This window comes from Molothrus aeneus, chromosome 4, assembly GCF_037042795.1.
Source record: "Molothrus aeneus isolate 106 chromosome 4, BPBGC_Maene_1.0, whole genome shotgun sequence".
Lineage (NCBI taxonomy): Eukaryota > Metazoa > Chordata > Aves > Passeriformes > Icteridae > Molothrus > Molothrus aeneus.
The window spans coordinates 18,097,883-18,112,406 of NC_089649.1; the positions used below are offsets into that span (position 1 = coordinate 18,097,883).

Consider the following 14,524-nt stretch of genomic DNA (forward strand, 5'->3'; position numbering starts at 1 on the left):
GCAAGAAAATATGTTAGCTAAAAGTTAGGAACCAGACATCCCATGGCACTTTCTCTCCTTTAGGCTTTTCTGTTGGTGCCATGGTACTGCAAATCTACTATGGCTGGCCAGTATGCTATGGCTTAAACAATCCCTTAAATGCAAAGCATTTTTTTGACAGACCATGTTTTCAAAAGTAAATAATTGTCAGTTGCATTTTCTATATAATATGGGAGGGGGTCTTCTGTTATTTTTTGAGGTTATTCTTGCACATAGAAAAATTAAGGTATGTATTAGGAGGAAGAGACTAAAAAGACAGACTAAATGTGAGCCTTGTTGCTGATTTCTGCTTTTGAATTGCTCCTTATTTTGGAAATTTGCTTGAGTCCAGTGCAATCAATCCCACTGAATTTCATACCTAAAAATGAGTGTGGGAAAATTCAGCATGCAAAAACATGAGGTGCTTCCCTTGCAGGGAGGGATCTTACAGTGCTTTCCTAAACCAGGACCACAGAGGAGATGATGATGGGGGAGAAGAAAACACAGAATGTGGAGTCTGTCGAGGTCTAATTCAGTGTTACCATCTATCTATCTATCTATCTATCTATCTATCTATCTATCTATCTATCTATCTATCTATCATCTGTCTATCTATCTATCTGCTTGAATTGTTGTGATTTTATGACGGAAATGTGGGTTTATCAGAGATAAGCTGAGTTTTACTGCATCTATAGCAGAAGTCAGTAATGTCTATTTGTATCACTCCACAGCATTTGTTTTTAAAAATTCATGTAGTTTTGTCATGACAATATTTCAGATTGGAAAAAAAAAGGTGAAAACCAACCATAATACTTGATCCTGAAGTAAAGAAAACATTGTATGTTTTGTGTAGGACAACTGGTAACAGTGCTGAAAACAAAATGTGTATCCATGAATTGGTCCAGATGACATGCATCTTTGAGAATAAGGTAATTCATTACAGAATGTAATGGCTCAGTGACACTTGTTTATGGAAGTTAATGGAAATATGAGAGAAAGAGAGAAAGCAAATAGGACATATCTTCAGAAAAAGAAAGAAAAAAAGAGAAAATAATCAAAATCACAGGCAATTACAACTCAGTAAACCCACTTTTAAACCATCTCAAAGTAATGAAATTATCATTAAAGCCCCACATCTACCTGGGGAATAATGGAATAATGAGCAACAAACGATGCAGACACCACGGTGCCAGGGTGGTATGTGTGACAAATCCTCCTGAAGTAAATTGATTGGGAACTCAAAATTCTGGGTGAACAGATTCAAACAATACAACTTGAAATGGAGTATTTTTGTGGAATTTTTTGTTTTTTTTTTTTTTGGAAAGAAAGTGTTCTGGAAACCTCTCTAAGGTTGCAATTTGGTTCTGTTAGAGGTTTCCCAGTGTAAAACACCACACTGAATTTCAAGGCCTCAAGGCTGTCTGCCTATGCAAGTAAAAAATATCTGAATGCTGGGGTGATGGATATGGAAAAGAATAGGAGTAGATTATAGAGTCTTACAAAATGATAGAGCAGCACAACAAATCAATGCGCTCTGGGGTTGCTGGTGAAGGTAAGTTATATCCTCAGACTGCACAGAATAACTGCTCTTTATGTAATCACACCTGGGATATGTCATTAAATTGCAATACCTCATTATCCGTCCTCAAAAAACACGGAAGAGTTTCAGGGAATTCAGATCTGAAAAAGAAAAATGATCAGACTCTTGGAAGGACTGATACACAAGGAGAGATTAAGTAGCTTAAATATATAGCTTATCTAATCAATAATTAAGCAGGGGAAGGATAATGGCTTAAAAATATGTAAGAGAAAGATAATTATTTTGCATGATGCATGGTCCCAATTCAGCACGGTGCTAAAATGTGTGCAGATCCATCAGCCCTGCAAAACACCAATGTCCATGATTTCAGTGGAGCTTCAGCACATACCTAAATTTAAGCATGCGTTGAAGTACTTTGATTAATTTGGGCCATAACCACAAGTAATAGTATGAAATGAAGAAATGCAAAAATGTAGGCTGAACAGCAGGAAAATCTTCCAAATGGTGAGATATATGAGGCTAGGGAGTAATCACTCAAGGGAATTGGTGGAAACCTTATCCCTGGACACATTTCAAGTTTTGCTGGACAAAGTACTGGGAAAATATCCTTTGGGGAATAATCTTGCTGTTGCCTCTGGAGACAACTGCACAACCTACTGCAACTATTCTGTGTCTAAGTTTTTCTGGGCTGACTCACAGCATTAAGTCTGAGACACGATTTTAAAAAGCACCAACAGCGCAACAGGCTGGTGGCATTTTGAAGCTCTTCCTTGCCTCCCCCCACAATGTATTGGTTTTTTTCCATCTTCATTACATGCAATGATATGAGAGGGGAAAAAAACCCCACACCACCACACTTTAGCTTAGTGTTTTTTTGTCTTTTTGTTACTCACCCTCTCAACATTGATTTCATTCTCATCTCTGCATTAAAACAGAGCTTAAAGATATAGAGGAAATCTAATTTCAACTTGTAGGGCTTTGTTTCATTCCCAGAGCATGTATGGTGAATGGTGAATATCATCAGAGAGGTAATTGTATCTTGAAGAATCTCATATCTCATAACTCATTTCTTTGAGCATCCCAGCAGAAGCAGTATTAAAGATTTGGGGGTTTTGCTAGTTTGATTTGGGTTTTTGTGAGGGGTGGGATTGTTTGGTTAGTTGGTGTTGTGGGGAGTTTTGGTTGTTGTTTTGCATGTTTGTTTCATTTTTTGTTTTTCCCCTCTGTGCAGATGCTGGAAGAAAGGCTGTTACGAAAAGGATTTTCCCAAAGATGAAGCAGTAGATTCTCCAAGGGCTTTTTCCACTGGGAATAATAATTTTGGTGAGTCAAATGCAAGGTCCAAAGAACAACAGCTTTTTAATTGCTTTGAAATCTACTTTTTCTTAAATCAAATTATTGTAGAAGACTGAGCATAATTCACTTGGACATGTGGCTATTCTGCAGCCAGGTAGGAAAAGGACAGGTGCTCTCTAACAAGACTTTGCAGAGATCTATTGGAAATGGAAGTGGTTGAGTTAGATCTGTTAAAAATTGTAGATTTTCCTTCCCTGACCACAGTCAATATTCTTTATTTTTTATTATTGGGAAAACAGCACTTCTGTTTATTGGTACTAATTTTCCACTGCACATCAATGCATTCAGAATAGCAGTTCTTAACCTTAAATACACATTTCTGTGCCTGCCTAACTAGCAATTCAGCTAAGAACATGTGTGAGCATCTTCCTGACTTATGGTCTGAGTTAACCAACAAGGTTACTTAATTCCCTTATCCCATTTAAAAGAATGGCCTTGCAAGGTCTTCATCATCAAGGATACTTAGGAGCTTGTTAAGAAAAAAGATGAGCAGGATAATTAACTGAGTGGATCTTCCATTGGGTTGGACCAGGAGGCCTCATTTGGGTCCTTCCAGCTCTCTTGGCTACAATCAAAGCTGGGAGTGCAGCAGCAACTCCTCATGGAGGTCTGGTCACTGGGATAAAGTCTGGTGTGTTGCATGTGTTAGCACTCAGGCAATAAGAAAACTATGATTTTCTGAAATCTACTTTTTTGTTTGTTTTGTTGTTAAAAGAGCTTCATTTGTTTAGGTATTTCCCTCCCAAACCAAATTGTTTGTTTGGTTTTGGTTTGGGAGGGAAGTGTTCAGCATGTTCCAGCCAAGCATCATTATTTCTGGAGGTCCCATGTAAGCATGTAAGACTACAAATGTTAACACAAAGGCAGGCTTCTTGTCCTGTTTCCTGGAGGTTCCTGACGCTCAGGAGATGAGGGGATTCGTGTTTCCCACCTGCTGGGGGTGCCAGGGCAAGGACAGAGTGTGTCTTGCTGCCCCAGCTGGTGCCAGGCTGCCCTGAGCCCCATCCCTGTGCCGGGCAGCGGGGAGAGCATCCTTGACTAGCAGGTAGGGTCTGATGGGCTGCTTGGATGCGGACAACAGGCTGAGAGGCCAATGGTGAGCTGGGGAATCTAGCGGGGAATGGGTCTGTGCTGGAAACACAATCTGCCATTGGCTTGCTGGGAGGGCAGCAGCGGGCAGAGCACCCAACCGGGGCTGAGGGAACAAAGGCAGGCTGCAATTGGCCGCTCGGATGGGCACAAAATTCCAAGCGGCCAATCGGGACGTGGGAGATCCAGTGTGCAGCGGGGTCTGTGCCCTGTGTGGAGGCTGCCATTGGTTACCTGGCAGGGGAGCCACGGGCAGAGCGTCCAACCGGGCGGTGCGGGATCCTTCGGGAGAGGGCTGCGGGACCGGTGGCGGCGGCCGGGGGGCTGGGACCGCAGCGGGTGCGGGCAGTGCGGGGCAGTGCGGGCGCGGCGGTGCGGTGCGGTGCGGTGCGGTGCCGGCCGGCTGCTAGGTGGAGCCCGCGTCCGCGCAACCCAGATCCGGGCCCTCGGCGCTCCCCCGCCCCTCGGCTCGCCGCCCGCCCGGCTCCGTGCGGCCGCCGCCGGGCAGGGCAGCAGCGCCGCGCCGCCCGCCGCCGCCTCTTCCCCGGGCCCCGTTCCCCGCTCCCAGCCCGGCCCTGCGGGGGACGCGGATGCCGCGGGTCCCGCCGCCCCGGAGCGCGCTGCCCGTGTGCGGAGCGTGTGCGCTGTGTCGAGCCGAGCCGTGCCGAGCCGGCGGGGCGGCCATGCGGCCCCCCCGCGCCCGCTGAGCACCGCGCGGGGCGCGCCCGCCCAGCCGCCCCCTCCGCGCCCGCGGAGCCGCCCCCTCCGCCCGCCCGCCCGCGCCGAGCCGCGCCGCGCCGGGGCTGGCGGTCTCCGCAGCGGGAGAAGGAGGAGGAGGAGGAAGAGGAGGAAGGATCCAGGGTGTCTGCGGAGCGCGGGGGGCTGAGGACCACCCGCCTCCCTCTGCGCGGGCGCCTTTGTGTCCCCCAGCCCCGGCGGAGCGAGGGGCCGCGGGCAGGGGAGCGGATGCGAAGAGCGGCTGGTGCTGGAGGGGAGAGAGAGAGAAAGGGGGATGGTGGAAGATTTCTCTCCTTTTTTATTTTTTTTTTTTTTGGTGGTCTCTTCGGCAGCGGCTGTTCTTCCCCAGCAGCAGCAGCAGCAGCGGCGGCAGCAGCGGCAGCAGCAGCACCGGCAGCAGCAGCACAGGCAATGACTCTGCCGCATCCGAATCTCCTGGCCGGTGGCGCCGGCTCCGGAGACATCACCTTGCTCTGAAGTTGCCCACCTGGAGGAGGTAAATCGGAGCGGGGCTTTCGTCCAGAGGGGTCGGCGACGGCGGGGAAGAGGAGGGAGTGATCGCCTCCCCCATCCTCACACACTCGTCCTCCGGGAGGAAGCTTGTGTAGCAGAAGAACACGGCAAAAAAGGAAAGACTTTTACTTCTTTCTTTTTTTTTTTTTTTTTTTTTTTAAATTTTTCCTTGCTTGAGGGGGACGTCCGTGCTTCTCGTCCGGCCCCCTTTTGCTCCTGGCTGGGGGCTTTGGTACTGTGGCCAGGTCTGCTTCCTACTCCCACCTCTGGTTTTAATGGCTGGATTGTGGCAGCAGCTCCCTGCTGCAGGTTGTTGAGGATCTGAAGGGGACTCGCATCTCAGGAGCCGGAGGTGACTAAAGGTAACTAAGGAGCGGATGGATGCTCAGCAGCCCTTGCCTGGCCCTCGGTTGCTCCCTTGCCCGCTTGCGCTGGGCTGAAGGGTGCCGGCCGCCCTGGGCGCACGCTTGGATTGAATTATGCTCTAATAAGGGTAGTTTGTCTTCAGGGGGGCTGGATCCTCCAGGTAACGGGGGAGCATCTCTCTGGGTCTGCATGCTGGGCGATCGTGGAGACGAGGGGTGTGCGTCTTGTTTGGAAATGCCTTGTAGGCTCCAGCCTGGTTTGGCTGTGGGCAACTAGGGTGGCAAAGACAGTGAGGAGATGGAGGGGACCTGGTAGGTTTTGTTCTTGCTCTCTCTTGGTCTTTTTCTATGAAAGACACCACGTTGGACCGGGGGGTTTGCTGGTGTTACACTGAGGAATTCGTGAGTTTCATTCTGTTTCCTCAGTCTCCCTCCTTCTCCCCCCCTTCCCCCGTCTTCATGCCCCACTCCTTCGTGGATCTGCGTTGCTGTTTAATCGCTGAAGGGTGCCTCGAGAAGCGATTGCTTTCTTGGATATCAGGGGGCATGAGTAGGGGTGGATGTTGCCGAATTGGGGGTGTGTGTTGGGGGCTGCCTGTGCGTGGATGTGAGGGGCTGGGGTAGAGGTGTGAATCCAGCAGCCCCGGCTTGCAGGTAGACGCGGGGAGCTTCGCCTTGCCGTGCAGCCGGAGAGCGAAGCGTTCGGTGTAGGTAGGGATGTGCGGAGCTCCCACCTCCTGCCCGTGAGGTTTGCAGCGTTTGCTGCCTCTTATCAGTATAGGGCTGGCGTTTGTTTTGAGCAAGGGCCGATATGTATAGCTGGAATTGCATTTTTAATGCCTCTTTCCTTTTAACCCTTTGTTCTATTTGCTCCCTTAATTATTTATTTGCGTTCCCCTTGCAATCATCTTTTGACCGCGTAACTTGGAGGTACCGGTTGTAAGGCTGATGGCAGGGAGGAACCATCAGCCGGAGAGCAACCCTGTTTCCCAGTTTAAGGAGCCTACCTCCAGCTGGTGCCCGTTAGTGCTAATGAAGATGTAGCTACACTACCCCAGAGATGCGCCCTGGGTATTTGGGGGATTGTCTTCAAGGACTGAGTTTGATCAGCAGACTTGCATCCGGAGTTGTCCAGGGAAGTAACGCTGACCTCCAATACATTTAGTTGGGCTTTTTTCCTTACCCTTTCCCCTATAGACAGGCAGATGTGTGGTTTTGCTTGAGGGGTGGTGAGGTAGGAAAGGAGCCTCTCTTTCTCTCCCTTTCCTGATAGGCATGAGATTCTTCTCTGCGGTAGTTAAAACAACTCGTATTTTGGCCAACAGCAATGTATTGTTTCTGCTTATCAACTGTGGAGTTTATTAGCGTTTTAACCAAAACAACCCATGTCTATTGTATTTACTTTCCTGTTTAGATCGCTCCTTAGGAGTTATTGCCATTTCCACTCTCACACTTGTGGTTCCAGGCAGCCAGCTGCTTAGAGGGAGGCTGAGATGCAAGGAAAAAGGCGAAAATGCCATCTGTTTCTTGATATAAGGCAGAGAGGTAGTCTGCCGGCTGCAATTTCTCTCTGTATTATAGCACTCATTATTCCAGAGTGTAGGATCAAAATTTTTGAAGCTGACCAAAAAGAAATCTTCCCTGGAGCTGAAAAGAAGTAAATTCCATTTTCATTGTGGAATGCTGCCTCTTAAGAGTGCAGCCAGTGCTGCCTGCTTGGTATTGAGTAGTAGCATGTGCTTTGTAGAGCTCATTTATCATCATTTCCAGGGGTTTGCAATACGAACAGGCTTCTACTGTGCATTCATTAGGAAGAATTCTTCCATGGAGCTTTTCATGGGAGTAAACCAGGTGTTACAGGTTAAAATGGGCTGCTGTCAAAAAGTCTGCAGTCGTCACTTTAGATCCATGCCAATGTTGGGTGACAAAGTTCAGGTTAGGGCTCCATGGTAAAGCTGTATTTTTTTCCTATAGATTAAACTGCTCTGAGAGAACAGGAGTCAGACCCCCTTGATATGGTCGAGGCTGCTCTGGTTCCTGCTCTTTAAGAGTACTTTAAGAGTACTTTTTCCTTATTTAGGCTTGATTTACTGTAAAGTGACTGCTGTCTTGTTACCTGCTAGTGAAAAATAAAGTGAATAGAAATCTCTGGTTTTATTTTATTTATTTTTTTTCTCTTATTTTCAAAAGGATTGAAGTTTCTGTAAAGCTAGTCTTCACCTGTGAGTTCCAAATAATTTCTATTATTGAATTAGTATGCATTTTCCCTTTTCTTCTTGGGATGGTTAGGAGAAGGTATGTTTAGTTTTGCAGTGAATTCCAGAAGAAGATAAATGACAGTGTAGATTGATGATAATGAAAACATTGAGTGCTGCTTTGCAGGCAGTGAGATTTTAATGGTATTTATTAAGTTGAAGCTACCGAGTCCTCATGGAGATGTGTTTTTGTGACAAGAGTGGGAGCTGGTGTTTCAGTTTCTTGGTGCCCTCCGGAGATGAAGTAGTTTATGTCTTAGCCTAGGATATTTGAATTTGTCCCTGTGCCCTGCTGGATCCAGCTCTCCACCCTCCTCCTTTGTTTGCTTGGCTGTGCATCCCCCAGGTTGGGATGCCATGGGGACCACGTCCTTCCTCCTAGTTGGGGGCGATGTGGCAGAGGTGCTCAGCTTGCCTGTCCAAGCACTGATTGCAGGAAAGGCTTTTTTCCTGCTGAAACAGAAAGCAAATTGCCCAGTGCCTGCTGGTGCAAACATGAAGCTGGTGCTCCTTGCTGGCTGGGAGGGAAGTGCAAGCAGGTTTGTAGGTGAAAATCCAGCCAGCTGACTGATGAGCTGGGCGTCTCAGCCCAGCGTTGTAGGGCTGCTAGAAAAATAAATAAATAAATAAATAAATAAATATTTAGAGGCAGGTAGAGCGAATGATCAGCCAGGACTGAACAGGAATGTGCATGACCTTTAGCTTTGGGCAGCACTCAGCTGGAGGGCTTGATGCTGCCGTCAGGGTTTTCACATTCAGAGCATGAGTGGATGCATCATCAACACATTTATTCATGCACACGGGGGAGGGAAGTCTTGTAAATGAAGAAATCCTAGGAATGGGTGATTTATTAATAATTTTAATGCTAATAGTGTTGGGACTGGTGTAGATTGACTAGGAAGCAATTTAATGTGTGACACAGTATAAAGGATGGGTTAAAGATTGATGAAAGAGATGGAATTCAGGGAGCAAGAATGGATCAGGGAAAAGCTAAAGCATGGAGGATAGGCATAAGGATTTCTATGCTTTAAATAAGTTGCTTTTTTTTTTCCCGTTGTAATTATATTACTTGGTGATTGTGGAAACAGCTGAATGCTGCAGTTGGAGTGATTTTGATAAAGCTTTTCATTCCCTAGAGACTTCTTGCATATCACAAGAGGTTTGTAAGAACAACTCAAAAATTAATTTTTTTTGGAGTGATGATCATCTGAGAGATAGACATCACAATATTGATGGGTTGCTGAGGACAGTACTGAAACATCAAGACAGCCCTGCAAAATAAAGGTTTTGTCTGCCCCTTCTGAAGGGCTCCTTATTGGGATAGGATGTACTGGTGAGCATCGACATTCTGGAGAGATGTTTATGGACGCCCATTTCTTCCCTGCTGGTCCTTTTCTCATTCAATAGATGCCCTCCTGCTGGGCTGGGAATATGAAAAATGCACCATGATGCCAAAGTCTGAGTGTACATCCACACTTCAGTCTCTGCTATGTCTTCAGGCAGTGCTTTCAGTTGCAGGATGGAGAGCTAGAAATTGTCATTTGCAGGAGTTCAGTATGCACTGGTGTATTTGTAGGAATGTACCTGTCCCAGTAAAGGGGTGTGACATGCTAGCCTCTGCCTCATCTCCTGGGGTCATGCCTGCCTTGCCAAATGTTTGTCACAATCCTCAGCAGCAGTTAATGTGAGGCTCTTTAATCCCTGCTTGGGGATGCATGTGAGTATGTCCTGTTGCTGTAGGTGTTGAGATGCTCCAGCACGCCCTGATCTCATCCTAGTGCTTAGTGGCAGTGGAAGCTCCCAGAACAGTCTGATGAAGTAGGAGAACTTTGCTTTTAAGCATCTACTTTTAATTCTTGCCTACTTTAATGGCAAGGAATCCACCTCCTACTCAAATCTGTGATGTGATCCTATCTAGGACGTTATCTCATTGCCTGGTTTTGGCCTCCAGGTTTGCAGTGTAATGCTTGCTTTACATTCCTCACTAGATAATCTCCACAGTACAGTCTGAAATTCCCGTCTGCAAGCTAAGTGTTTATTTTTAAGACAACTTCTCTAAAGACACCTTGGCACTACAGCTTTTACTTCAGCAGTCTTTTCAGGGAGCCTTCTGATTTTGCCTGTAAGGCAGATGCTTTTACCAGTCATTGCACCAAGCATCTGTAACTACAGCAAGGTAGCTAGTCTTTTCAGGCAGTGGAAACGTGATTTTAAACTGTTGTGGACCGCAGTTTTACTTACTAAGTGGTGCTCAGTGAGGGATTTTTTCAGCCTGCCTGAAACCCTTGTTTTCCTCTATCCAAGTCTTTTTTCCCCTCCATTTTTGAGCTTTTAATTTCTACTTCTTCAGGCCCACTCCCATCCGAGGGAGGTACTGCTGCATCTGTGATGGGAGCTCCCACTGTAGTCAGTGGAGCACTTCTGTTGGCTTCCCTCTGAGGGGAAGATGCTCAAGAATCTCACATGTGGTATCTTCTGAAGAGAAGCTGCAGAATCTCAGATGAGGTATCTTTTCAAAAACACTCAGCATCAAGTTTCTAGTTATTGTTTTGTAACATCTTTTACCAAGGGTGGCATTTCAGGCCAAACAAAGCAATGAGCACAGAGAAAGAGTAGAAATCTGTGTACACTTCTAAAATGTGTTTGTGAAAACAGTCCAAAATTAAAATCAAGACACTTTTGTTTGAGGCTTGACAGCTTTCAGTTTCAAGGGTCATGAAATAGACACCATTCTGAAGAAAGCAAAGAGGAGTTTGGCAGCTGTCCCAGTTAGGCAATATGAAGTTGTAGATTTCATTTAAATGCTTAAGAGTAATAAACCTTTACAGAGCATCCATTGGTGCTCACTCTGCCAGGATTTTTGAAAATTATTTTTTTAAAGCACGTTAGTCAACATGTGAGTAATTATACAGGAATTATTTCAGTGGCTACAAACCTGATGCTTCAGAGGCCTGTAGCACAACTCTGATTCATTACAGTGGGTACCTGTCAGAGAACAGCTTTGAAATATTATGCACAGTGTTTTGAGTAGTTTGGATTATAGCTTTGCTACTATTAATTGTGAGAGCTTTACTGATTTGATTGCAGTTGCATTGATTTATATCAGGTAGAGTCATTGATTTTGAACTTTGGAACGGGGCTGTGCATTTCTAAAACTTAGAACAGGGTGTCATAAATACAAAGGACCAAACTGAGTGTTTTCTTACAGCAATACAAAGTTAAAATGAAATTAAATAGGACTCTCTGTGCTTTTGTAGAAGCGATGCTTAAAATTTAGCCGTGAATTGCCCTACTGTAAAGTCCTGCTCAAAGGTGCCAGCATTGCACAGCACTGTTCTGAAAGGAGGTCTAGTCTAAACCTGGCCCCTTTGGGTAGGACTTTTAGTGGTTTTATACCAAGGGCAAGTAATTAATTTGTGAGAGTCACTGCACACCATATATATGAGTTTTTACTCATAGTAAAAGTAAGTCCCTTTGCCACTCCCTAGAAACCACGAATCCACTTACAGAGGTGAGGCCAATGCATCAATGAGCACTGTTTAAAGTTCGGAGAATAGGAACGTTCTGACTAATGCAGTCTTAGAACATCTGTTTATCGTGGACAGGCACATATATAGACATATAAATACCATGATTTGGGGAGCAGACCCAGTTCTGATTTTTTTTTGTCAAACTTGGGGAAATGAAACAGAATTTTGGCTTTAGGTGAAATCTGAGAATTGCACCTATACCCAAAACCTATGTACCCACATGTGTATGTCCGTGATGTCCGTGTGTGTGTATACACAGGTTTTGTTTGTTTGTGAAATGATGGCACTGATGCATAGAGTTGTTTGTTTGTTTTTTTATTTGTTTTGGTTTTTTGTTTTTGTTTTAATTGTCTTGCTGGTAACTCTCCCTGTTTATTTTCTGGTTGTTTTTTTGGTAGGTGTAGTAATGGACAATAACTTGTGCATGGGCCTGCAGTTGTAAAATTTTAACTGAGTTGCTTGGTTAATAGTCCAACACCAAAATAGAACAACCACATTTTCAGATGTGTTGAACAACCACATGTTTTATCAGAGTCAGTTCTGGTCCTTGCTTATTTGTTGTAGCAGGCTTTTTCCATTCTGAAGTTGCTGATCCCAAGCCTGCCTTATTGAGATTTTTTTTTCATTGCCCTCAGAGTGAGGAAGAGAAGCTTCAATGTGTTGCAGAAGTGCTGTTTGCAGCATACTTGGGAAAGTCAACATTTTCCTTCGAGCAAGGAGTAAGGGGCATGTTAGCTGCAAGTATGCTGCTAATACTAATTTTGGGCAGGCCTAGGTTAGATGGGGAGTTTAGCTCAGAAGAGCCCAGCACTAGGAGCTGCTGAGCTGTTTACTGTTTTTTTTTTAGTGCTAAAGCCGGTGTGTTGTGTTGGAGGACTCCAGGAGACAAGGGAGGCCCTAAGCAGAAGCAGTGCCCCTGTTCTGTTTGATCCATGGGTCTCTGTTTAGGAGCCCTGCAGAGGCACTGCCCTGCCTTGCTCTTCAGTGTCACAAACCAAGCCTTGGCTCAAGCCTGTGAGAATAGGGGAGGGACCCAAGCCCAGTTTTTGATGTTCTGCATGGGTGGGTACCTTGAATACTCAAATGCATTCCTGTGATGGCTGACCCTGTAAGGACATTTTCAGTAGCTCTCTGGATTTTTTTCTCTTTTTTTCCCCCTTCCTTCTCCCCCACAATTTTTTTTAAATTTTATTTTTATTTTTTTTCTGTTCCAAAGACTGCTGAAGGAAAGAAAAAAAGCACCCTTTGTAGCTGTCTTTTTGAATACATCTCACTGATGGAGACAGTTGAGAATTTCAGGGATCATGTTAACTCCTTTTGCTTTGCCCTTGCATGTGTGTGTTACTGACTGAAACATTGTGATTTCAAAATGGTGCAAATTCCCACCACTCGCTTCAAAGGGCACAGGTTTTTGTTGTTTGGGTGTTTTTGTTTCAGCAGGATTTATGTTGTGGTTTTTTTACCCATATGTGCTGTGTAATGTGAATCCTTTCTTACCACTTCTGTTGCTGTGTTCTTTTGCATTTTTGGTTTGGGTTTGATTGTTTGTTTGTTTTGTCTCCCTCCTTTCTTTCCCTGCATTTACAAAAGATTTTGGGATTCTATCCTGAATGTTTTTTTAATGTGAAGTCTATCTGGAGGTACACAGTGCTGGTCTGTAATCCTGTAGTAGATGGCTTATCTGGAGTATCCAGAGAGCAGCTGTTCCTGTTTCCAGCAGACCGCAGATTTCTATATTGAATATTGTTTCTCAGCTAAAGCTTGTTGGAACTGTGTATGTAATCTAAAATATCATTCCTTTGGATTTTGGATATTGCAATCACAAGCTGTAATAGTTGGAAAATTTGATGTATCTATCCCACTTCCTTCCGAGGGAAATTATGATGTGACTACTGCACTTGCAATTCCCACAGCACAGACTTCTTCAAGAAAATGTCATTTTGGATTATCTTTAATGGATGCAGGTGTGTGGAATGTCTGTCTTTTTTTTTTTTTTTTTAAGAAGAATGTAATGTTACAATTGCTGCTTTATTTGGTACAACTCCAAAATGACATATACTTCCTTGAGTAAAATTCTTCCTGATAGGTATTTAAAATATAGCAATTATGCTGCATAGAGGGGTAACTTGTGACCTTCTGATAAGGGACCCACAATTACAATCATAATGCACTTTATAGATCTCCTTAAGTAGGTCACCAATTTGCAATGAGTCTCTCTAAAGTCTGTGTGAGGCCTTTCAGTTGCAGGAGTGGGGAGCCTTGTTCTGTACGACATCACTGATATTCCAAAGGGAGGCTGAAATCACTGAATCACAGGATGGATGAGGTTGGAAGTGACCACACTGGGTCATTTGATCCAACCTCCCTACTGATGCAGGATCATCCTAGAGCACACTGCACAGGTTTGCATCCAGACTGTCCTTGAATATTCTCAGTCAGGAAGATCAGAATTGTTTTTGGGCAGTCTGTTCCAGTGCTTGGTCACCCACACAGTAAACAAAGTTCTTCCTCATATTCAGAAAGAACTTTTCTCCTGTGCCTCGGTTTCTGCTTGTTGCCTCTTGTCCTATTGCTTGGCACTGCCAAGAAGAGCCTGGAAACATCCCCTTGACACCTCCCTTTGGATATTCACAGACATTGATGAGATCCCTTCTCAGTCATCTCTTTAAGACTGAACGGGCCCAGCTCTCTTAGCCTTGGTAAGAGAAGCAGGATCATGGAATCATAGAATCATTTGGGTTGGAAGGGACCTTAAAGATCTTCTAATTCCAAATCCCTTCCATGGGCAGGGATACCTCCCAGCTGGACCAGCTTTGTCAATGCCTCATCCAACCTGGCCTTGAACACTCATTGCCTGGGCATTTACAGCCTCTCTGGGCATCCTGTGCCTGTGCCTCACCGCCCTCGCAGTGAAGAAGTTCTTCCATAAATGCTCCAGTCCCTTAATGCTCTAGGCTCCTCATCATCTTTCTTGGCCTCCACTGGACTCACTCCAGGAGCTTCATGCCTCTTGTCCTGAGGAGCCCAGAACTGGACATGGCATTCCAGGTGAGGCCTCACAAAGGCTGAGTAGAAGGGCAGGATCACTTCCTTGACCTGCTGGCAATGCTGTTCTAATGA

General features: G+C 45.2%; 1 protein-coding gene across 20 annotated transcripts in view; it reads left to right on the forward strand.

Moving 5' to 3' along the window:
• Positions 1–5,428: 5,428 nt before the first annotated feature.
• The window catches only part of ADGRL3 (adhesion G protein-coupled receptor L3), a 493,319-nt gene continuing 484,223 nt past the window's right edge, over positions 5,429–14,524 (forward strand). For all 20 annotated transcript variants that reach the window (XM_066548038.1, XM_066548041.1, XM_066548022.1 and 17 more), the window contains exon 1: positions 5,429–5,616. The gene's annotated coding sequence lies outside the window, so the exon portion shown is untranslated. The remainder of the gene's footprint in view (positions 5,617–14,524) is intronic.